The sequence below is a fragment of the Pan paniscus genome, chromosome 5, assembly GCF_029289425.2.
Source record: "Pan paniscus chromosome 5, NHGRI_mPanPan1-v2.0_pri, whole genome shotgun sequence".
In the NCBI taxonomy this organism is placed as follows: Eukaryota; Metazoa; Chordata; class Mammalia; order Primates; family Hominidae; genus Pan; species Pan paniscus.
The window spans coordinates 184,989,185-185,011,977 of NC_073254.2; the positions used below are offsets into that span (position 1 = coordinate 184,989,185).

Sequence of the window (22,793 nt, forward strand, 5' to 3'; positions counted from 1 at the left end):
ATGTAACAAAAAGTAGTCCATATTGAAAGAATTGTAGGATACAGTAAGCAAAAACAGAAAAACGTTTTTTCACTCAATCCCTCTCAAGGCTTTAATGTGCTATTAGGTATTATAACTATAACTAAATTATAACTATAACTATGCATCCTCCCCGAACTATTTGACCATTTAGAGTTTCCTTCTAGGCAGGCTTTATGATATATTCAAGGTTATTATGAAGTGTGGTGCATTGTTATTCGACTAAAGGAAGTTTTCTCTGTACCTTTATAGGAATTCATAAAGACAAGTTACTACATTCAGGTCCCAGATGCAGCTTTTTATGGAAAACAACATCATGTAAAACAGTGCCTCTGTCTGCTCAGAGTTCACAATCATTTCGAGAAATAAAAGACTCATTTTTTTAAGTGTAGAAATGGTATGTCTCAAAGACATCAGTAATAGAAATAAAAGCCAGTAACTAAATTTGGATTTATTCTCTTTTTTCTAGCACACAGCCTTTGGGATGGGGTAGAGAAAGAAGTGCCCTTCCTTACAAAGACAGGAAATCAGGCATCTCAGTTTTAAGAATTGCGTCTCTTTATCCACAGGGATTGGTAAACAGACTTTTCAAAGTGTTGCTAAGAACCATAAAACTCTTGTATCTTTTGTCTGTCAGGCTTCAGAGAGAACGGGGAATGAAGAAGAGCTGAAAAGAACATGTGTAAGAGATCAGGAGAGGGTGTGGGATGTGATCTTGAAGCCCAGAGCATGGTCTGCAGAGTGTTCCAGGGACAGTAAATAGCCAAGTGTGCAGGGCCAGTGCACAGTGCAAAGAGGCACGTGCAAGTTCCAGAGCTGCCAGATAAAGCCCTGCACACAAGCAATGGGGAAAGGATTCCCTATTTAATAAATGGTGCTGGGAAAACTGGCTAGCCATATGTAGAAAGCTGAAACTGGATCCCTTCCTTACACCTTATACAAAAACCAATTCAAGATGGATTAAAGACTTAAACGTTAGACCTAAAACCATAAAAACCCTAGAAGAAAACCTAGGCATTACCATTCAGGACATAGGCATGGGCAAGGACTTCATGTCTAAAACACCAAAAGCAATGGCAACAAAAGACAAAATTGACAAATGGGATCTAATTAAACTAAAGAGCTTCTGCACAGCAAAAGAAACTACCATCAGAGTGAACAGGCAACCTACAAAATGGGAGAAAATTTTCGCAACCTACTCATCTGACAACGGGCTAATATCCAGAATCTACAATGAACTCCAACAAATTTACAAGAAAAAAACAAACAACCCCATCGAAAAGTGGGCGAAGGACATGAACAGACACTTCTCAAAAGAAGACATTTATGCAGCCAAAAAACACATGAAAAAATGCTCACCATCACTGGCCATCAGAGAAATGCAAATCAAAACCACTATGAGATATCATCTCACACCAGTTAGAATGGCAATCATTAAAAAGTCAGGAAACAACAGGGCTGGAGAGGATGTGGAGAAATAGGAACAGTTTTACACTGTTGGTGGGACTGTAAACTAGTTCAACCATTGTGGAAGTCAGTGTGGCGATTCCTCAGGGATCTAGAATTAGAAATACCATTTGACCCAGCCATCCCGTTACTGGGTATATACCCAAAGGACTATAAATCATGCTGCTATAAAGACACACACACACATATGTTTATTGCGGCATTATTCACAATAGCAAAGACTTGGAACCAACCCAAATGTCCAACAGTGGTAGACTGGATTAAGAAAATGTGGCACATATACACCATGGAATATTATGCAGCCATTAAAAAGGATGAGTTCATGTCCTTTGTAGGGACGTGGATGAAATTGGAAATCATCATTCTCAGTAAACTATTGCAAGAACAAAAAACCAAACACCGCATATTCTCACTCATAGGTGGGAATTGAACAATGAGATCACATGGACACAGGAAGGGGAACATCACACTCTGGGGACTGTTGTGGGGTGGGGGGAGGGATAGCATTGGGAGATATACCTAATGCTAGATGACAAGTTAGTGGGTGCAGCACACCAGCATGGCACATGTATATGTATGTAACTAACCTGCACAATGTGCACATGTACCCTAAAACTTAAAGTATAATAATAAAAAAAAATTAATTAATTAAAAAATAAAAAATAATAAAAAATAAAGCCCTGCACCAACATTGTGGCTCAGGAAATGTCACCAGGGAGGTTTGCCTTGCCCTGGCTGTGGGAATAAATAGTGCTCTGCCTGTTCTTTGGAACTTGTTTGTTCAGTTTTGATCATCACATGAATGGAATCAATATCATGCACATATGTTAAGACATTGCCAACAAAACACAGGACAGACAGATAGCAAAACAAAAGACAGACAGCAAACACAGTGAATTGTTCAGGTTTCAGGGAGCTGAACTCTGTGAGGTAAGTTTTACGTATCTACTCATTGTAAATAAAAGTAATGTTTTAAAAGATGTTTTGCCTTGACCTAGAACATAAGCAAGTTCCCTGACTCAAAATATTCTACGCTCCACTACTTCAATTGTTCAGTTTTCGTAACTCCCCAGATCCTTCAACAGGCATCCAGGATGCAGCCCAGAGATTTCTGGTTTGCCCTGTTTAGAAATCCAAAAAGTCTGGCTTTTTACCTTTAGATAGTTCCAAAACAGGAAAATAACCCTATTTCTTAAGTGTTAATAATATGAGAGGTAATAAAATTGATTAGACTTTAAAATACACAAAGTATGAGATGGTTAAATCAGACACACAAGAATTGGAGATTTTAACCTGTATCAGATCTTCCTGTAAACCAAGGGATAGACATAACTAACTTTGAGACACAATGAAGCGTGAAGTCTGAGACCACCTGGCACTCATACCTCACTGCGCCAGAATGTTCCCTAGCCCAAATTAAATACATGAGATCTCTAGATGATGTTACATAAGATATTATGTTACAAAGGGAACTATTTTGATCATAAAATATCTCCATGTTTTACCTTCGAAGATATATAACTGTCATTGATATTTTTAGCGGGTCACGCTCCAGAAATGCATGAATTTCAGTTTGGTTCACTATAAAAAATCTAAGTTGACCAGATATAACCTGCTAAAAGCATTCTTTCAATAATGCCTCTTCCTTATACTAGTAAATGTTATCAACAATTTATGTTAGCATGTTTTTAAAAAGACCTATTAGTAATTTTTTTCTTTGTATTCTCACTCTTGGTGTTCATATGATAGAAAAAAATAGGTTATAGGTCAGCTTCGAATCCTTTCTTTCCCATTCTTCACTTTCAAATATCATTTCCTAAGCACTTTATTATGCTAGCCTTTAAACTATAATAGCTCAGGCAGCTAAGAATTGGAAAATGGAAGCAAATTACAATTGGAGACATGGCATGGACATTAAGCCTGGAAATCAGAAAAAGGTGGACTTGAAGCCTAATTGCATGCACACTAAATGATATGAAAGGGTTATCATCTGCATAATGGAGATGATGATACATGGGCCTCATAGATTTCCTTAATGACTAAGTAAAATAATATAACAAAAATTTTTAGCACAATGTTATACTCTTAGGAAAACCCGAGAAAAAGTTAACTATTATTTTGTTATAGTTTTGAAGGTGATGGGGCATGGTTATTGGTGACCTTGAGAGACAGAAAAATTCAGAAGAGCATAAAAGAAAGTAGATAACTACTGCTCATCAGTATCCAGCTCTCCTCTACACTGGGGCATATGGGATTCTTGTACTCCTTCATCTCCTTGAAGGTAAGTGCATGTGACTTGTCCTGGCAGCTGAGATCCTATTTCTTAAGCAAGAAGTGACATAAGCCATTCCCAGGTGGAAGCACCTATGAGCCGGTGCTCACCTCTTCAGCTGACTCTTCCCAAGATTCAGTGACCATGGAAGCACTTACTGATGTGGAGGTGCCTATCAGTAACACTCAATGGAAGCAGCCTAGAATATCCTGCTAACACATCTTGTGAATGTGAGACAGCTGTCCCGAGGATTCACAAGATACAAAATGGACTATCTTTGTGTGAGACCACACTATTTCTGAGGCTACTTCACTGAGAGTGTTTATTATTACAGAATAATGTAGACTATTTTGACTCATACAACTTGTATCGAGAGAAAATTCAGCAACTTTCTATAATTAAAGTAAGGTTGTCTGAATTTATGTGCATGCATTTTATTGTCATTTACATTTCATGCTTCCCAAAGTACAACCCAGCATACAATGTAATGAAGGAAATGGCTAAACATGCATACAGCAAATAGCAAAATTTCTTCTTGCATTTTGTGATTTCAATAAAAGTGGTATCAATGTGGTATTGTACTTAGTGTATTAAGTAGCTGATTTTGCAGACTGATTTTCATCCACAATATGCCCCTTGCACAAAGAGAACACTGCTCAGAATGCGTATTGACAAATGCCTGATCCTTTCTAGTCATGATGAATAGAATAGGTTGTCATAACAAATTGCTATCTTCTAGAACAGATTTTGAAAAAAGAAAAAGCCAATAGAGAGAATGTCAACAATCCTTGGGCTTTTCAGTTGACAATAAGTAGAGATCAATACCTTTTATTTAAATGGACATGCATTACACCTGCTATATTCTTTCTACATTGATGTCAACTTGGCATTTCCCTAGAAATTTTTCTTACAAGAAAAGCAGTATTGTATCCTTTTATTCCTTCTGTCCTGAGTCTATATGCATGCTATTTCTGTAGAAGGTTTCTACAGAAGAACCTTTCTATAGAAGGTTTTAACAGCCAGTGATACAAACTAAAATTTGAATAAAAGAGAAAGTAATTTCTTGTTAATACATTACTTTTTATTATATTTGAGATGAGAAGTTTAATTGGAATATTTATTAAGAGAGGTAAATTGTCTCAGATCATTTCAACACCTTACATGAAATATATGTACATATTTATTTCTATTTTATGTGAATAGTGTGATTAACTGCCAATCATTTAGAGTTATTTATACTAAATGCTAGATTATTTTTATGTAGTATTTAAATCTATTTCTTCAATCCTAAACCAAAAATATATATTTGATTTTCTTTCAATATCTTTGTTACTTATGACTCTTATTAAGCTTAGGATTTAATGGTCCTGGTTCTGTTCCTGACACCTTATCAAATTTGTGCTGGAATTTTTTTCCTGAGCAAACTGCCACTATATTTTAGAATGCAATGCCCTGCCTCATCTCGTGGTCACTCCTGCAATTCCCCACATCTCACAGCTCCACCATCATTTGAAATGAGACTTTGCTAACTTCTAAAACAGTTTCATTGTTCTTTCATTCTTATCTTCCCCCTTCTGATCAAGATAATACAAAAGTTTACCTTTTACTTTTAGATTTTGAAGCGTTACACGATTCTAAAGAATTTTGTGTAACATATGTGCTGAGGGTTGCCCCTCATTGTGTCAAATTTTTCACAAATCTATTTTAACTTCAGTTTCAAGATGGCATTGTGTCCAAAGGGACTGGGCATGTAAAAGAGTCATGCGACACTGGAGCATGTCGGGTAGAAAAAAAGCTCCGCTAGGACCATGATGTCTGGGGTCCCTGGAGGTCCTAGCAGAGAGTACGAGATACGTGTTACGGTCATTCATCCTCCTAGAGAAACACTGGAAAACAATATCATATCCAGAGAAAGGACTCGAAAGGAACCTAAAGAAAGATATGGCCTTAAAGTCACTTCCTCTATGATGTGAGCATGACAGACTCTATCAGCTCTATTGTTTTAGTGCAGTTGCTATGAAACTATTCTATTAAATTAGAATAGAAATTTAATATTCTATGCTATTCTGTTATATTAAAAGCCAAGACCCTCATCAGCTGATGAGAGGAGCTGGGTCTTCTATGTGCCAGAAATTTTAGCCAGAGAGCTAAAAGCTTCTCCCAACGCTCAGCAGGAAACAGAGGGCATTTCTTCAGCTTCTGTGCAATTGTGATGGGGGAAGGGGCAGGGAACAGAGTCACAAAACAAGTATACAACACAACCAGCCTACCCTCTAGGTTGGGTTAGGTATCCAAACAGCTAGAGAGAGGGAGGCCAGGGAGAAAAAAATGGGACACTGACCCCAAAGAAGACACAGGTAAGGGCCACAAATCTAAGAGACAGAGGGAGAGAGAGGAGAGAAAGAGACCATTCACAAATTGAAGGAGTTTGAGTGTAACACACACACACACACACACACACACACACACACACACAAAAACATATCTTTCTACGGATTAAAAAAAATAAGATTTTCTTACTATATAATTCAGTAAATGCACTGGAGAACAGCTTGGTCACCGTTGAAACCAAGGTCTGCAAAATCAAGTTAAGAAACTATTTTGAGGCATACAGCATAAAAAAGGGACTTCTGAAGGACATAAAAGAAACTTGGAAGATAGTGTAGGGTAGTACCAGGAAAACAAAATGTTTATAATAGGAGCTTCAGAGTGAAGGATCGCATATACAACTATCATCATGAAAAAGAAAAAAATCTAACCTTAGAGTATGTAAAAATTCAATGAAGACATTCCTCATAGAACACTGAGAGAAAGCTCTAGCCAAATGAAGAAACAAAAATACAAAGCTAAAGAGACAAGGATTTGTGAAGTTCAGAGAAGAGGAAATATTGGGAGAATATGATGTGGTTTAATATGACACTTGAAAATGATGTATTCTGCAATTGTTGGATGAGCAGTTCTAAAAATGTCAATTAGGTTAAGGTGACTGATAATGTCCTTAGGATCTACAATGAGTTATTTTTTTTCTCTAATTGTCCAATTAGTTACAAAGAAACATGCATGAATATCACCAACCATGTCTATTAATACCTCCAAAATGTGCTGTGGATTTGTCTGTTTCTCCCTTAAATCTTGACAGTTTTGGCTTCCTGTTTTAAAGCTCTCTCATTAGGCACAAAATACAGTATTTATAACTTCTTTATGTTTTGGCAGTTTTATCATTAAGAGACCTCTCTCTCTCTTTTTCTCTAGTAACATTCTTTGCCTCGAAGTCTAGTTTGAATCTTATTAATATAATCTCTCTTCCTTTCTGATGTTTATTGTTTAAGGAAATATTATTTCTAATATTATATTTTCAACCCATTTATGTTTGTGTGTTGTAAACTCTTCTCTTGTGGGCAGAATACAATTGACTTTTCCCAAATTTATCCTGATAATTCCTGTCATATGATTGGATTATTCAGTTTATTGCATATAATATCATTATTGATATGATTGTTTTTAGGTGTGCTATTTTGCCATTTGTTTCTTTTTTATTTTTTGTTTCCCTTTAGTCATTCTTTTAAAAGTTTTTTTGATTATTCCATTTTATTTAGTGTATTGAATTTTTAGCTATTTTAAAAATCATTTTTAGTAGTTTCTCTAAGGAATTAAAATATGGATTTTTAAATTAGAGTCATCTTGGAGGTATTATTCAATTACTTCAGGTAAAATATAGGAAATTTCAAAGAAATATATTTTTATTTCACATTCCCATCTTTAGTGCTTATTGTCATGTATGTTATATCCATAGACATTATGAACTAAGCTAAACTAAACAAAAACACTTTATGCTTTAAAAAATCATATATTTTTAAATGAGATATATAGATGAGATGATAGGTGATTGATAAATAGATGACATAGATAGATAGATGGCATAGATAGACAGATGATAGATAGATGACATAGATAGATAGATGATAGATAGGGCACTAATGGCTTCAGTCAGACAGGGTTTGGTTTGGATTACTCAAGCAGACTTATAGGACCCCGAAGAACAGTGCCTATGAAACAAGTTTACTTTAGGAAAAGGATACAACATAGCAACTGCACTAAAGCAAGGACATGAACAGCAGCCAGAGGCTGCCCCACAAAGCAAGACCCACAGCACTCAGAGTGGGCCCCAAGAGTCCTCCCCTGAAAGACCTTATAGATGGATGCACTCTCTTATTCAAATCCAGAATCACTGACATGCACCTGGATACCTCCAAGTCTCAGCTAGTGCATTTTAAACCTATATATTATTAGTTTTTAAGGCTTCAGTAAAAAAAAAAAAAAGAAAAAAAAAAGATTGAGTGGCTTAAATAACAGAAATTCATTTTCCCACAGTACCTGAGGCTGGAAATTCAAGGTCGAGATGTCAGCAGGGCCAGTTCCTTTTGAGACATTTCTCTTGGCTTGCAGATGACCATCTTCTTGTGTCTTCACATGGTCTTTCCTTATTGAACATCTGTGACCTAATCTCCTCTTCTTATAAGAAGAGATTCATATAAGGATGCAGGTCATATTGAGTTGGACACTATCCTACTAACCTCATTTTAACTTATCTAACTCTTAAAGGCCCTATAGCCAAATACAGTCACATTCTGAGATACTAGGAAATAGAACTTCAACAAATGAATGTGAGGAAAACACAGTTCAGCCCAGAACACCCTGCTCATCATGTGGGCATAGTCTTGCTATCCAACCAGCCTCACTGCCAGAGCCCTCTGGAGACCTTACCTGGATCAGTGCAAATCCTTGATCCCATTACACAAACTACCTCCAACCCCCGCTTGTCCCCATGATGATGAAGCACACTATTAATCAGAACATTTAGTGCCTTCACTAGGCACCAGTGCTGTGCAGGGACAACACTTATTTCAACAAAAGAGTCAGGTCAATTGAAGCCTTCCTGTTGTGATTAACCCTCAGTGAGGAGTGTGTGCGTGTGTGTGTGTGTGTGTGTCTGTGTATGAGAGAGTGTTTGTGTATGTGTGAGAGAGAGAACACATTTCTAGATCAACACATTTCTAATTGTTACCCATGGGATGATTTGCCCAACCACTCCACTTACCATGATCAAAAGCTGATCTTCAGTTTTGACTGACCTTGCAAGGGCCAGGGGAGAGAAGAAAAAAAAAGCTCATCAGAATGGGAATTCCAACAGGAGATACCTAAATAAAGGTGGGACCCTATGGAGCTGGGTTCCCTGATAATGGATAATCCCACTTTAATACAACTTCTTCCCATTAGTCCTTTTCCCAGGTGACTACAAAGGAAGTTGCCTTATTCAGGGCAAACCAGGGGAGAACAAATACATGTATGTATGTTTGTTCTACATACATACAAATACAAATATAATTGTGTGTGTGTGTGTGTATATATATATATATGTAAATATGGATAGATTTACAACCACAAGACTGTGTTTGTGCATTGTGAACACTTATTTATTTAATATAAGTGGTCCAAAACATCTGTGGCCATACGTTGAATTTAAAGTGGTTCCAATTTAAGATGTCAAAAGGCACCAGGCAGAGACAAATTCAAATGTTTTCCAACTGATGACACCTTGTCCTGTGCCTTAAACAATCCCCACAAATAAAATTAGCAGCTAAGTAATTAGACATCAAGGAATCAAGACACTATGACTGATAGTAATAAGAGGAAAACAGTTTAAAAAACAGATGTAAAACTCTTTTGATATGATATTTATCAGACATATATGATAAAGCAACTGTATTAGTCTGTTCTTACACTGCTATAAAGATACTACCTTAGACTGGGCAATTTATAAACAAAAGAGGTTTAATTGACTCAGTTTCACATGGCTGGAGAGGCCTTAGGAAACTTACAATCATGGTGGAAGGTGAAGGGGCAGCAAGGCACATCTTACATGGCAGCAGGAAACAGAGTGGGGGAGGGGTGAACTGCCAAACACTTTTAAAACCATCAGATCTTGTGAGAACTTCCTGTCATAAGAATAGCATGGGGGAAACTGCCTCCATGATCCATTCATGTCCCACCAGCTCCCTCCCTCAAGCCATGAAAATTACAATTGGAGATAAAATTTGGGTGAGGACATAAAGCCAAACCATATTATTCTGCCACTGGCCCCTCCAAAATCTCATCTCCTTCTCAAATTGCAAAATCAAACAATTATGACTTCCCAACCGTCCCCCAAAGTCTTAACTTATTCCAGCATTAAGCCAAAATTCCAAGTCCAAAGTCTCAGTGGAGACAAGGCAAGTCCCTTCTGCCTATGAGCCTATAAAATCAAAAGCAAGTTAGTTACTTTAAAAAAACAATGAAGATACAGGGGCACTGGGTAAATATTTCCATTTCAATTGAGAAAAATTGGCCAAAACAAAGTGGCTAAAGGCCCTACACAAGTCCTAAACCCAGATGGGAAGTTGTTAAATCTTAAAGCTCCTAAATCTCCTTTGTCTCCGTGTTTCACATCCAGGGCATGCTGATGCAAAGGGTGGGCTCCCAGAGCCTTCAGCAGCCCCGCCCCTGTGGCTCTGCAGCATACAGCCCATGCAGCTACATTTGTGGGCTGATGTTTAGTGCCTGCAGCATTTCCAGAGGCAAGCTGTCAATGTATCTACATTTCTGGGGTATGGCCACTGTCTAGTGGCCCTCTTCTCACAGCTCCACGAGGCAGTGCCCCAGTGAGAAATCTGTATGGCATTTCCAACCCCATATTTATCTTCTGCAATACGCTTGCAGGGGTTCTCCATGAGGGCTCCACTCCTGCAGCAAACTTCTGCCTGAACATCCAGACATTTCCATACATCCTCTGAAATCTAGGTGGAGGCTCCCAAACTTCAACTGTTTTCTTCTGTATGCCCACCACTCTAACAATGCCTGGAAGCCACCAAAACTTGGGGCTTGCAGCCTCTGAAGCCATGGCTTGAGCTGTACCTTGGTGCCTTAATTAGAGTTCTCTAGAGGGACAGAACTAATAGGATAGATGTATATGTGAAGGGGAATTTATTAAGGAATATTGACTCACATGATTACAAGGTGAAGGCCCAAAATAGGCCTCTGCAAGCTGAAGAGCAGTGAAGCCAGTCTGAGTCCCAAAACCTCAAAAGTAAGGAAGCCAACAGTGCAGCCTTCAGTCTGTGGCCAAAGGCCTGAGAGCCCCTAGCAAACCACTGGTGTAAGTGCAAGAGTCCAAAAGCTGAAGAACTTGGAGTCTGATGTCCAAGGGGAGGAACCATCCAGCATGGGAGAAAGATGAAAGCTGGAATACTTAGCAAGTTTACTTCTCCCATCTTACTCTGCCTGCTTTATTCTAGCTGCACTGGCAGTTGATTAGATGGTGCCCACCCACATTGAGGATGACTCTGCCTCTACCAGTCCACTGACTCAAATGTTAATCTTCTTTGGCAACACCCTCACAGACACACACAGGAACACTACTTTGCATCCTTCAATCAAACTGACACTTAATATTAACCATCAAAGGTCCACCCCTTGTCTACTTGAACTCATACACATCTCCTGAAATTATACATAATCTCCAAATAAAGACAATAAGATAATTTGGCTAATAAAATACAGCTATCCCTTGTACAACCAGAAGCACATTAATCCTTAACCTAAATGCTATCACGTAAAGTTAACAACACTTAAATGCTAACATGAAGTCAACAAATCTTATGTCACATGAAAAGGAAAAAGAAATGAAATAAAATTAAGATTTTTTTTAGTAGAAGTGTATACATGCACAAACCTATTCTTAACAAAATAAAAAATATATTCATGACAATTACAGTCCTTGTTTCTGCAACTGGTCACATTGTCATGGCTGGTTTTAATGACTACTTTCTTCTGTTACCCATTCTGTATTCCCTTTGCCTTCTGCAAGCACCTCAGGGGGTCATGCTTTTTTACTCCTGGTGGAGTGACCCAAACCTTCATGCCTGAAGAGTCTGGGCCATTTGTAGTCCTGCCTGGGTTGGGCCATTGTAGTTTCCCATGGACCTTAATCACAGGGCCTGGTAATACTAAGAGATGCCCTATGGAATCTCCTGTATTTTATACATACTCTTCCTTACTCCATTGTGGAATAGTAGATTGATTTCATCTTGATAGTCTGGGTCAATCTCCCCAACCAACACTGTAAGATATTTTCCTAGTACAAGTGTATACATGCACAAACCTATCCTTAACAAAAGAAAAATTATATTCATGACAATTACAGTCTTAATTTCTGCGACTGGTCACGTGGTCAGTTATTAGTTATTCCTCCTACCCTTAGGGGTAGGAAGAGCCCAAAGTGCCCAGGTGGCAATTGTAACTTTTGGTTTAATGGAATCATTGTTGTATCTCCTGGTGGCAGCATTCCTCTCTCTGGAACTAAGACTTTTAGGCCAACAGAACATAAAGTCATGGAAACAGGAAGCAAAACTTTTGCTAGTGGGTCACCAGGGGTGATGGTGAGTGGTGGCACTTCCACTTCCACTCCTTGATTCCTGGACCCATGAATCCTGACTATGGGAGAAAAAGCACCATACATTGCATGCTGATTCAGAGCATACACAACCTCCTGGAGACCTTTGCCCCAGCCCTGCAAAGTATTGTTACCTAGTTGGCATTGCAATTGTGACTTTAAAAGACCATTTCACCAATCTATCAATCTAGCTGCTTCTAGATGATGGGGAACATGATAAGACCATTGAATTCCATGAGCGTGAGCCCACTGCTGCACTTCTTTAGCCGTGAAGAGGCAATGCTGTGTGGAATACCATGATGATAGATAAGGCATTCTGTGAGTCCATGAACAGTAGTCTTGATGGAAGCATTGCATGCAGGATAGGGAAACCCATATCCAGAGTAAATGTCTATTTCAGTGAAGACCAACTGCTGCCCTTTCCATAGTGGAGGAGGTCATATAATCAACCTGCCACCAAGTAGCTGAGTGATCACCCCAAGAAATGGTACCATATCAAGGGCTCACTCTTGGTCTCTGCTGCTGGCAAATGAAGCACTCAGCAGTGGCCGTAGCCAGGTCTGCCTTGGTAAGCGAAACTCCACGTTCCTGAGCCCATACATAGCCTCTATTCCTGCCACCATGACCATGTTTTTCATGGGCCCATTGGGCAATGACAGGGGTGGCTGGGGAAAGAAGCTGAGTGGTGTCCACAGAGTGAGTCACCACTTGATTATTAAAATCCTCCTCTGCTGAGGTCACCCACTGATAAGTATTCACATGAGATACAAATATCTTCACAGTTTTTGACCACTCAGAGAGGTCCATCCACCTACCTCTTCCCCAAATTTCTATGTCACCAATTTTCCAATTATACTTCTTCCAAGTCCCTGACGATCCAGCCAAACCGTTGGGTACAGCTCATGGATTAGTATATAATCACACATCTGGCCATTTCTCTTTTCAAGCAAAGTGCACAACCAGGTGTATTGCCAGAAGTTGTGCCCGCTGAGATTTCCCTTCACCACTGTCCTTCAGAGATGCCCTAGAGAGGGGCTGTAGTGCCGCAGCTCTCCACTTTTGGATGGTGCCTGCATATTATGCAGAACCATCTGTAAACCAGGCCCTTCTATTCCTCTGTCAACTGATCATAGGGAACTTCCCATGAGGCCATCAATGCAGGCTGGGGAGAGAAGGCAGGGTGGAATGAGTGGCAACCATGGGCATTTGAGCCACTTCCTCATGTAACTTACTTGTGCCTTCAGGACCTGCTTGAGCCCAGATCACGTATGTACCACTTCCATTTGATGATGGAATGCTGCTATGCATGCCCAATTTTGTGGCTAGATGGGTCAGGAAGCACCCAGTTTATGATAGTCAGTTCAGGTCACATGATGACTTGATGACCCATAGTCAAGCATTCAGTTTCTACCAAAGCCCAGTAACAGGCCAAGAGTGGTCTCTCTAAAGGACAGTAGTTATATACAGAAGATGGCAGGGCCTTGCTCCAAAATCCTAGAGGCCTCAACTGTGATTCACCTATAAGTGCCTGCCAAAGACTCCAAACAGCATCCCTGTCTGCCTGAGGGATGCCCCATCGGATTTGCTGGGTCATATGGCCCAAGTGACAGAGCAGCTTGCACAGCAGCCTGGACCTGTTGCAGAGACTTCTCCTGTTCTGGACCCACACAAAACTGACAGCCTTTCAGGTCATTCAACAAATAGTCCAGAGTAACACACCCAAATGAGGAATGTGTTGCCTTCAAAATCCAAATGGGCCCACTAGGTGTTGTGCAACTTTCTTAGTTGTAGGAGGTGCCAAATGCAACAACTTATCCTTCACCTTAGAAGGAATATTTCAGCAGGCCCCACACCACTGGACCCTTAGAAATTTCACTGAGGTAGAATGTCTCTGAAGTTTAGTTGGATTTATTTCCCATTCCTTACATGCAAATTTCTCAGTCCAGTGCAGTGCATTTGCTACATCTAGCTCAATGGGTCAAATTGGCATAATATCACCATTGTAACGGACCAATGTGATATGTTTTGGAAGTGAAAAGCCATGAAGATCCATGCAAACAAGATTATGACACAGAGCCAGAGAGTTGATATACCCCCGAGGTAGGACAGTAGAGGTATATTGTGGCCTTGCTTCTGGCAGGCATTATAGACAGGAATGGAGAAAAAGGCATTTGCCAAATCAATGGCTGCATACAAGGTACCAGGAGATATGTAAATTTGTTCAAGCAATAAAACTACATCCAATACAGTAGCTGCAATTGGAGTCACCATTTAGTTAAGCTTGTGATAATCCACTGTCATTTCCCAAGATCCAACTGTCTTCTTCACGGGCAAAATAGGAGAATTGAATGGGGACATGGTGGGAATCACCACTCCTGCGTCTATCAAGTCCTTGGTGGTGGTGCTAATCCTTGCAATCCCTTCAGAGATGTGACTTTATTTGATTTACTATTTTTCTAGGTAGAGTCGCTCTAATGGCTTCTATTTTGCCTTTCCCACCATAATAGCCCTCGCCCTACCAGTCGGGGAGTCAATGTGGCGATTCTGCCAGCTGCTAAGTATGTCTATGCCAGTTATGCATTCTGGCCCTGGGGAAATGACCACAGGATGAAACTGGGGTCCTACTGGACCCAGTGAATGTTGAACTTGTCCTAAAACTCCATTCATTACCTTACTCAATAAGCCCGTACTCTAACTGAACTGGAGAACCACAATGATGTTTTGGTTCCCCTGGAAACAACGTCAGCTCAGAGCCAGTGTCCAGTAGTCCCTGAAAGGTTTTATCATACCCCTTTTCCCAACTCACAGTTACCCTGGTAAAAGGCCAGAGGTCTCCTTGGGGAAGGATGGGAGAAAGATGAACAGTATAAATTGTCGGTATGTGTAGTGGAGTCCTTCCTCAAGGGGACCCAACTTCCACTTTATTCAAGTGGTTCTGGGTCTGTAAACTGGTTCAAGTCTGGAAATTGATTGAGGGGTCGTGATTCTCTATTTTTATAATTTAAATTAGTGTTTTGTCCACTCGACCTGGAAGTTTTCTGCTTATACGAATTAAGTAAGAATGCAGTAGGCTTCCTATCAATTTCACTTCTAGGAACACCATGATTAATTAGCCAATGCTAAAGCTCTGCATGAGTCAGACTATTCTGATTGCTCCTTTATCTGTGCTGTTCATTACAGTAACTACACCCACATTGCCCTTGATGATTGAGTGCCACCACTTGGCCCCTGCCAGCTTGGGATCCAATTATTCCCATTGCATTTAAATTTTTGAATTGAGTAACTGTGGTTTCCACTATAAGATCTGCCGTACACAGAAGAGCAATCACAGAGCTCTTCAAAAACTCAGGTGCTCCTATCAAAAATCAATTTCACAAGGGTATGATCATGGATATGTCTTCTGGAACCTCCCATCCGGGATGAGTAGGTCTAAAGTGACTAATCCACATCACCATCCCAGTCTCCCTAACCTTTGGATCTCTCCCTCTACATTAAACCAAGGGAGATTAGACATTCCTAGCTCACTCACAGTGGGCCATTTATTTATTCACATTTCAGCTAACCAAGCTAATAAACTATGAGAACTTTTTTTTAACTCCCCAACCTGCAACATTAAATTCAGAGTCCATGCTAAGTGGGCCCATATCAATAAACTAAGCCTGATGCAACTTTATGTTCCTTCCATCATTATCCCACACCCTTAATATCCATTCCTATGCCTGTTCTCCAGATTTCTGCTTATATACATTAGAAAACTCAAGAAGTTCTTTTGAAGTGTAGCACACCTCCTCATGAGTCACACTGTGAACCTCACTTCTAGGAACCTGCCAGGACTTGAGTCTAGTCTATAAGCAAATAGGTGTGTTGAGGGTGAGTCCTGAGGAGAATCACCTGGCAACTGCCTCAGAGGAGGCCATCACTGTTGCCTCAAGCAGTGCATGGTTTATCTTATCAGACTAAGGTGAAAAGGCTGATGGCAGCATGGGTGGGGAGGGTATGTTTCCACCACTGGGGGTGGGGGCAAAAAAGCTCCTGTTTCCTCTGGCAAAAAGGCCTCATTAGAATTTACAAGCTCAGTGTCTTCAACTTCATTAGGGTCTTCCCACACACCCCCATTTCAAGTTGCAGGGTCCCATTCTTTTCCAACCAATGCCCTGGTGAGACTGAGAGAGCACTTTTCATTGCTGGTCAGCCACTCGCATGAAAAGAGCTTGTGTCTGATCTTCCACAATTTCAGTCCTTTGTCTACAGGAAATAAGACTCTCACTCAAGGCAACTGTAGAAGACTGGAGGCTCAGTATGTGCTTCTGGAACTGGGAGTAAGAATCCTTGAGCTCGTCCTTTTCTTTCATAATTTTCTTCAGCGAATTTAGGAGCAACTAATCAATTTCATTATATTCCTTGGTTCTCCACATACGGTTGAAGGTACTATGTATACAGTCACTAAACTTCTTGCTTCTCAAGAGTGGTAAATCAGAGGTTTTAAATGCATTTATTTTGAATAACTCTTTAAACAGTTCATGTCAGGAACTGTCAGTGTTCTCCATACTATTAAAAGTAGAGACCCTAGCATTTTGGGTCTAATCAGATTAAGCAGCCAACTTCAGAAATCCCAAAACCAGCAACAAAAAAATCCACTCTTAAAATTCTGTTCCTCTAGAACCACTCCCAGTGCCAAAATCTGTATTAGTGTCCTCTAGAGGGATAGAACTAATAAGATAGATGTATATATGAAAGGGAGTTTATGAAAGAGAATTGACTCACAGGATCACACGGTGAAGTCCCACAATAGGCTGTCAGCAAGCTGAGGAGCAAGGAGGCCAGTCCAAGTCTCAAAACCTCAAAAGTAGGGAAACTGACAGTGCAGCCTTCAGTCTGTGGCCAAAGGCCCAAGAGCCCCTGGCAAACCATTGGTTTAAGTCCAAGAGTCCAAAAGCTGAAGAACTTGGAGTCTGATGTTCAAGGCAGGAAGTATCTAGCACAGGAGAAAAATGAAAGCCAGAAATCTCAAGAAGTTGACTTCTCTCACCTTCTTCTGCCTGCTTTATTCTAGTTATGCTGGCAGCTGATTGGATGATGCCCATCTACATTGAGGGTGGGTCTGCCTCTCCCAGTCCACTGACTCAAATGTTAATCTCCTTTGGCAACACCCTCACAGACACACTGAGGAAAAATACTTTGCATCCCTCAATCCAATCAAGTTGACAGTTAATATTAACCATCACAGCCCCTTTTAGTCACAGATGGAGCTGGAGCAGCTGGGACGCAGGTCACCATGTCATGAAGCTGCACAGAGCAGTAGGGCCCTTGGCCCAGCCCACAGAACCATTTTTCTCTCCTAGGCCTCCAGGCCTGTGATGGAAGGGGCTGCCACTAAGGACTCTGACATGCCCTGGAGACATTTGACCCATTGTCTTAATTATTAACATCTGACTCCTTGTTATTTATGCAAAGTTCTTTGGGCTTGAATTCCTCCCAGAAAATGTCTTCTTCTTTTTTTTTTTTTTTTTCCACATGGTTAGGCTGCAAATTTTTCCAAACCTTTATGCTCTGTTTCCCTTTTAAAAATGTGTTCCAATTTCAAATCATCTCTGTAAATGATGCATAAACCTGAATGTGTTCAAAATTAGTGCTTTGCTGCTTAGAAATTTCTTCTGGCAGATATCCTAAATCCATGTCTCTCAAATTCAAAGTTCCACAGATCTCTAGGACAGGGACAAAATGCTGCTAGTCTCTTTGCCTAAGCATAGCAAGCATGACCTGTGCTTCAGTTCCCAATAAGTTCCTCATCTCCATCTGAGACCACCTTATCCAGTACTTCATTATCTATGTCACTATGAGCATTTTGGTTGAAAGCATTCAATAAGCCTCTATGAAATTCTGAACTATCCCACATCTTCCTGTCTTCTGAGCCCTCCAAACTGGTCCAACCTCTGCCCATTACCCAGTTCCAAAGTTGCTTTCATAATTTCAGGTCATTTTTATAGCAGTACCCCACTCCCAGTACCAATTATCTATATTAGTTCATTCTCACACTGTTATAAAGATACTGCCTGAGCCTGGGTAATTTATAAACAAAAGAGTTTTAATTGACTCACAGTTCCGTATGGGTTGGAGAGGCCTCAGGAAACTTACAATCATGGTGGAAGGTAAAGGGGAGGCAAGGCAAGTCTTACCTAGTGGCGGGAGAAACAAAGGGCAATGTGGGGACTGCCAAACACTTGTAAAACCATCAGATCTCATGAGAATTCACTCACTATCATGAGAACAATATGGACAACTCCACTTCCATGACCTAATCACCTCCCACTTTGACACATGATGATTACAGTTTGAGATGAGATTTGGGTGGGGACACAGAGCCAAACCATACCAGCAATTATCTTACTGTGATTGAATAAATGTAAATTAACTTTGAAAGAATTTCAGAAAATAGGGACTTATTAAAAATGTCTTAGCAATCCTGCAAAAACACTAACCAGAACTTCTGCAAATGAAAAACGCTAAAAATGAAGTAAAATCTTATATATTTTTTTTAAAAGACACAACCGGAAAAGAAATTATTGGATAGAAAAATACAACAAAATAATTTATTTTGTCCTCTTTGTAGCATAGAGGGCAAAGAGTCTGAAATGGAAAATAATAAAAAACAATGGAGATAGAATTAGAAAGTCAGACATAGTCTATTTCCCCAGTAAGAGACTAAAGATAGAAAAGGTGGTGGATGCAGTATTTGAAGAGAAAAAGACTAAGGAATTTTCGAACTGATAAAACAGACCGATTCACATTATCAAAAATACTAATCAAATCAGTAGGGTATTTGTATGGAAGGGGAACATTATGGTTCTTAATAGTAATTCTACTTCTTCTGGTATTTTCCCATTCTTCTTAAAGTAATATGACCATGTGAATTGCTTTAGTCAATGAAATACGAGCATAGATACTGAGTGTGTCTCCAGGCAGAAACACAAGTGAGTGCTTCACCATGTGTCCCTTCTCTTTGCTGTGTGATAGTGGAAGGATGCATGTAAATAGAGACTGCTTCACCACAGATCTCAAAATAGGTGCATCACATGTGCAGAATGAGCAGCAAATCAACATTTGTTGGTGTAAAACAAGGACATTTTGGGGTGTTTGTAAAACATGATAAGCTAGTTGACTGCTACTGAAACTTGAAATTAGAGAAATCAATCAGTGAAACACATGTGGATGTCAGTATGTCACACAGGCATTAGCATAATTCAATCAAAAATCAATAGATTGTTTAATGAATGGTATTGCCACAGTTGGCTGTCTATCCAGAAGACACATACAGGGATTCTACATTCACACATATCTTAAACCATAGTCTAAAGCACATTTTAGATAAATTAAAGGTGCTGAATGTTAAAAAAGTAAATGCCAACAGAAAAGTAAATGCTTACAGAAAACCTAGGGGACTAAAAATAAGGGTCGGAGCGATTCTCTTTTTAACCAAGGCTTGAAGCCCAGGCATTTTTAAAAGGAAAATTGGCATATTGAATTACAGGAAAATTGGCATATTGAATTACAGAAAAATTTAAACTTTTATATAGCAAAAGTTACTGTGAAAAATGCCAGTAGAAAAACATGTGAGCTGGAAAAATTTATTATGAAGATGATAATGTGTTACTAGTTATAATATAAAATGACAACTACAGATTTACAAGAAGGAAACAAATAATGCAAGAGCAACTGAAACATAATGATCAATAGAAGTGCAAATTGAAAGGCCATGAAATGTATGAAAAGATCAAATTCACTAGTATTCAGACAAATGTAAATAAATGTACAATAATATATAACTTCGTGTCAGTCAGTCTGAAAATATATAAGCTATAAAAACTATTTCCAATAGGGTATGTGTGGTAAAGAATACTTTCAAACATTTCTACTGAAAGTGAGAAACGATACTACTTTTGTTTAGAAAATAATCTGACAACATCTATCAAATTATAAAGAATAATATATATACACATATATTTTAACAATAAAACTTCACTCTTCAATTTAACCCATAGAAATTAAAGTACTAGAACATAAAGAGGTTTCTTGCAAAATTATTTGAATTAGAAAAAGAATAAACAAAATGAATATGTATACAAATATAATCTATATACATATATATATATATATATGAAGTACTATATATATAGTACATAAGTGAAGAGAGAAAGAGAGACTAATTCATTGGGAATAGCATGCCAGGAGGGATTTCCATAAAAAAAATTAATGAGAGAATGATGATGCAAAAATCTATAAGCCTCACCACCATGGGCTAAGATGCAATGGGGCCTCAAATAAACTTGAAAGGCAGTCTAGACCACAAGGACTGCAACGCCTAAAGCAAGTCCTAGGGCTGAATTGGGCTGAGACAATGGACCGGGAGAGTACATGACCCACTGAGATACCAACTGGGGTGGCTAAGAGAGTGCTGGCATCTCTCCTCCCCTAACCCCAGGCTGCACAATTCACAGCTCCAAAACAGACCCTTCTTTCCTTCTTGAGGAGAGGATGTCAAAGAGTAGGTATGAGTTTGTCTTGCATCTCGGGTACCAGCTGAGCCACAGCATGATAAAGCACCAGTCAGAATTGTGAGGCCCCTGTTCTAGGCCCTAGCTCCCGAATATTTGTAGACATACCCTGGACCAGAAGAGAACCAAAGGAAGGAATTCACTGTCTTGAAGGAAAGAACTCCCCTCAGGAAGGATCCATCACCTGCTAACTGAGGAGTCCTTGGGCCATGAATAACCAGCAGTGACACCCAAGTATTATGTTGAGGGCCTTAGGCGAGAAGCTGAAACTTGCTGACCTCAGGTGAAACTGAGGACATTCACAACTAAGGTGGCTATAGAGTAAGACTCCTTCTACTTAAGAAAAGCAGAGGAAAAAGTAAAGGGGACTTTGTCTTGTACCTTAAGTACCATCTTGGCCACAGCGGGGTAGGGCAGCAAACAGGCTTTTAAGGTCCCCAGTTCCAGAACTTGGCTCTTGGATGGCATTTCTGGACACACTCTGGCTTAGAGAGGAGCCAGGGTGAGCCCCAGGCCAGGCAGCATTCAACACGAGCTAACTGAGGAAACTGTGGGCCTAAAGGGAATGTCAACAGTGGTTTGGCTATACTTCTTTTTTTTTTTGAGATGCAGTCTCGCTCTGTCACCCAGGCTGGAGTGCAGTGGCAGGATCTCCGCTCACTGCAACCTCTGCTTCCCAGGTTCAAGAGATTCTCCTGCCTCAGCCTCCTGAGTAGCTGGGATTACAGGTGCCCGACACCACGCCTGGCTAATTTTTTTGTATTTTTAGTAGAGACGGGGTTTCACCGTGTTAGCCAGGATTGTCTCGATCTCCTTACCTCGTGATCTGCCCGCCTCGACCTCCCAAAGTGCTGGGATTACAGGCTGAGCCACCATGTCCGGCCGTTTGGCTGTACTTCTAATGGGCCTGAGGTGGTGGTCGCCATGGAGTGAGGCTCTTCTGCCTTTGGCAAGGGGAGGAACGAGTGGGAAGGATTCTGCCTTGTGGTTTGACTGCCAGCTCAGCTGCAGTACAGCAGAACAACAGATAGACTTCAAAGGTATTTGGCTCTAGCTCCTGGCTCCTGGTTGGCACCTCTGTATGCCCCTAGGGCCTGGGGTAACTTGCTGTCCCAAAGGGAAGGACATAGGCCTGACTAGAATTGTCATCTGCTGATTTTAGAGTGCCAGGGTTTTAAGCAACCATAGGCAGTAGTTAGGGAGTCATTAGAGCAGGTTTTGGGCAAGACCCAGTGCTGTGCTGGTTTCAGGTCTGACTCAACTCAGTCCTAGGGGTGATGGCCACACAGGTGCTTATGTCACTCCACCCCTAGGTCCAGGTAGCTCAGAATAAAGAGAGACTCCGCTTGTTTGGGAGAAAGTAAGGGAGGAGAACAAAAGTCTGTCTGGTAATCCAGAAAATTATTTTGGATCTTGTCCAAGACCATCAAGGAAGTACCTCTACAAGTCTGCTGGAACCACAGCACTTCTGGATTTGGGTTTCCCCCTAAAGCAGATACAGCTTAGATCACAATAGCCAAGTCCTTTAGAATTTCTGGAAAGTTTTCCCAAGAAGTGCAAGTAAGCCCAGACTGCAAAGACTAAAAGAAATCCCTACTTCTTCAATGCCCAGACACTGAAGAATATCTACTAGCATTGACACCATCCAGGGAAACATAATCACACCACATAAACTAAATAAGTCACCAGGTACCAATCCTGGGGAAACAGAGATATGTTACCTTTCAGACAGATAATTCAAAACAGCTGTGTTGAGGAAACTCAATGAAGTTCAAGATAACATAGAGAAGGAATACAGAATTCTATCAGATACATTTAACAAAGAGATTGCAATAATTTAAAATACAGGAGAAATTATGGAGTTGAAAAATGCAACTGAAGAATGCATCAGAGTCTTTTAATCACAGAATTAATCAAGCAGAAGAAAGAATTAGTGAGCTTGAAGACAGGCTATTTGAAAATACACAGTCAGAGGAGGCTGAAGAAAAAAGAATAA

At 40.0% G+C, this 22,793-nt stretch overlaps 1 long non-coding RNA gene across 7 annotated transcripts in view; it reads right to left on the reverse strand.

Annotated features, from left to right (window-relative positions):
- Positions 1–22,793, reverse strand: part of LOC106634928 (uncharacterized) — a 57,824-nt gene that overhangs the window by 25,104 nt on the left and 9,927 nt on the right. For 4 of the 7 annotated variants that reach the window (XR_008625823.2, XR_008625825.2, XR_008625821.2 and 1 more), the window contains exons 2-5: positions 18,344–18,421; positions 17,010–17,220; positions 8,856–8,889; positions 8,132–8,269 (exon numbers count right to left, since the gene is read on the reverse strand). This is a non-coding gene — a long non-coding RNA (uncharacterized LOC106634928). The remainder of the gene's footprint in view (positions 1–8,131; positions 8,270–8,855; positions 8,890–17,009; positions 17,221–18,343; positions 18,422–22,793) is intronic. The other 3 variants (XR_004672268.3, XR_008625824.2, XR_004672263.3) reach the window with 3 other exon arrangements.